The sequence below is a fragment of the Loa loa genome (assembly GCF_000183805.2).
Source record: "Loa loa unplaced genomic scaffold supercont3.280, whole genome shotgun sequence".
Taxonomy (NCBI): domain Eukaryota; kingdom Metazoa; phylum Nematoda; class Chromadorea; order Rhabditida; family Onchocercidae; genus Loa; species Loa loa.
The window spans coordinates 83,817-87,522 of NW_018108460.1; positions in this window are offsets into that span (position 1 = coordinate 83,817).

Sequence of the window (3,706 nt, forward strand, 5' to 3'; positions counted from 1 at the left end):
AATAATAATAATAATAATAATAATAATAATAATAATAATAATAATAATAATAATAATAATAATAATAATAATAATAATAATAATAATAATAATAATAATAATAATAATAATAATAATAATAATAATAATAATAATAATAATAATAATAATAATAATAATAATAAATAATAATGATAATAATAAGGAGAAGAATCAATGTCAATATTAATAATGATGATAATGTTAGTAACCAATAATAACAACACTTTTTTGATTACAACAATAACGATTATGATAATTTTGATGACAGTCATAATAATTGAATGACAAAAATTGTTTTGAAAAGCAGAAAGTATAGCCAATGACAAAAGATTCAAACAATCTCATCTCTCTTCTATACAACAATAGCAATAATAAATAGATTGCGTAAAATGCGTGAAGGCCTCATTCCTTCCATCAATTCATCCATTCCTAATTGCTTCGTCCATCTCTAATATCCGGCCTGTATCCATTTATCCATCTTAAATAGCCTTTTGAACAGGTTAATGTGAACATATCATCGTTTATCTTTGGAATATTTCATCTTCGCCTAACCCAGCATGTCCTCATTATTCTTTCAAATTAGCATTTATGTCCTCAAATTTAACCAAATATTCTCTTCATTCAAATTTTTGACATTTTCATGAGTATTTACCGAGTATATTCCCACTTTCAAAAACATTTATTAGTAGATTTAATGATAAGAAAAGTGATAGGAAAGTGATAACTTGTATCAAGTCTCAATAAATTTTACAAACGGTTTAAAAGCAAACAAACAAGAAAGTGGCAAAAAAAAAATTTGTTGACACTTCATCGCGAAATGTCAAAATAAAAGTACCTACTTGTAGGAATAACAATTGAAGTCGAAGAAAATGGAATGATTTGTCATAATGGAGATGTTAAAAGAGAGGAATAAGTGTGACACAAACTTTTTGTAGTAAATTTGGTGAAAGTATCTAAATGGGTTCTCCTATATTTTCTTCTTTTTCTTTAATTTTCTTCCAGGATAGGTTGAATTTTTACTGAACATATTGCGTTTGTTACATGAAATGTTATATTTTTACAACCCATAAGAAACAAATAGAAAATTGTTAACATCTCTCTCTCTCTCTCTCTCTCTCTCCTCCTCTGATATCATGCAAATAACCTAAATTAATTATTTGATATTCCTTTTTTTTTTTTGATATTTAACAACTGTTAATTTATAATTAAAAAAAAATTCCAATAATAATCAAACGGACCAAATGTATCACTTTTTGGATTTCTCATAATTATTTTCATGTTATTACTAACTGATATGTATTGAAAAAGAAATAATTGAATAAGGGATCAATTTTCGAAGAATTTTAAGAATTTATTTCATAAAAAAATCATCAAAGGGCTACAAAAAATAAAAGTGATGAATTTGTTTGATCCACTTTTGCCACATCAATAAAGAAACTATCCGAATTTGATAGTTTCATCATTACTGAGACAAATGGAATAGTTTACAAACAATTCCATCAAATCAGTTAATAGCTTAGGATTCAATTATTTGTTAAAATTTTATCAAAGATAAAATTATCGATTTCGACCATTTCGATATTAATATTTTCTAGCTAATCGATCCATCTATCAATCCATCAGTGTTAAATGTAATTGTCACCGAACTAAATGTTAACTTTATCGAATATAGAATAGAAATGATTGACAAAATGAATAAATGCATGGATGAATCCCAAAGATATAATTGGAAGGTAGAGGAATATACAATGAGATGAGAAATTGGTATCCTCAATAACGCGGGAATGGGAGGATTGGAGCGAGGAGAGGAGAGGGGACAAATGAGAGACCAAAAAGAAGGGACAATGAAACACTTCAAAAGTGATGAAAAGATTTTAGAAAACTGCATATCTATATATTGCTCCAATTTCTGAACAGTTCAAAAGGATGAAACTTTTTTAATGGAGGTTAGAAAAAAAAAAAGGAAGGAAATAAATCTATTATATTGCCACTTCGTATGACCTCTCCTGATTTATCTCATCCTAACCGTTTACCGTATACAAAAAGATATTATTCAGTGGATAAAATAAAATAGGGAAGGTCACAAAGTGCAATTTATTTTCGATTACAACATCACACATTAAGTCATAAAAAGATGACTGCAACTTACAATCACTTATTGTCCATAAAAGGATAGTTGTAAAAAACTGTTGTGACCTGTTATGGACCCTTTTCTTTTAATTTTTTTTTTTTTTGACAGTATGACAAATATTTGTTTGTAGGGTTTAATTTGTAGGAATTGAAGAAGAATATGATATTTTAGAGTAGAATTAAATTGGAAAATTTTTTTTTTTTTTGTGCGAAACGATTGGTTTATAAATGGCACAGTTAATAGGTGCAACCAGCAAATGTTTGAAATTTGGTTCGAAAAAAAACTTGAAACTGTGAGAATCAAAAAGAGCAAACTAATTGATGACAAAGGACGATATGGCGATGACGCGAAGAAAAATCCATGAGAGCAAAAGAACCATCGGAATGCATGATCGAAGAATAGAATAGATTGAGCAAATTTAAGATGAAAGAAGTTGAAGATATCCATAATGTTTGTCAAGTTTAAATTTTGGAAATTTAAAATTCCAAAATTGAAAAAAACAAAATTTGAAATGGACCAATTTTTTATCGAAAGATATTAATTGAAATAAAAAAGAATAAAAAATGCTTTTCTGCTCCAAACGAAAAAATTATTCTTTCAATAGCTGTAAATAAATCCTCTGAAGCAAATTTCAAAATTTTTTTCAAAGTATTGCTCTAAATGATTAGCAATTTAGTAATTAGTGGTCATTTTAAGAAAAAATCAATAATTTATATTTCTTGACAATGTCAAGAAATATGATGAAATTTGCAGAAAAATTATTTGCTGAAATAGAAATCACTGATTCGAGAGAAATGAAGAAAATTCATTATTCCATGAATGGCAGATAAAGAGTGGTTGATGTTAGTATTTGTATTCTAACTGATCTCATTCATTTGCATTTCCAAATAAGCGAATCAATACGTTTGTTTAGATGAAATCATTGTTAATGAAAGATCGAAAAGTTTGATATCACTAATGGCATAATTAATGAATCAATGTAAATTAATACTGTTCATTTGTTGAAACTATTGCCATTTCTGAAAATGCGAGCAAAATTTTCGCATTAAATCCAACATTTTGATAGAAATCCATTTGACGTTTGCAATTTCACTAATTTAACGGTATCTGTTATTAGAAGGAGCAAAATTTGTTGTCATCTACAAGAATGAAACTCTTGAAATTACCAGTGATCACAGATCAAATGGAGACAAAATCTGGAAAATCTTTGTTCTTACGAATCTTAGAACATTTGACAGAATCGGTGAATTTGAAAAAAGTTCCACCAACTATCATTGCTCGAATTACACTTTTTATTCTTTTTTTTCAACTTATACTTTGTTGCGCTGCCCTTATCATTACTCTTTATACCTCACTGAGATTTGTCGTATATCAGTAAGTCTATCCATTATCACGTTATCATTATTACTGGTATCATTATTATTAATATAATCCCCTGTCTCACTATTACTACTGTTATTATTATTATTATTATTATTATTATTATTATTATTATTATTATTATTATTATTATTATTATTATTATTATTATTATTATTATTATTATTATTATTA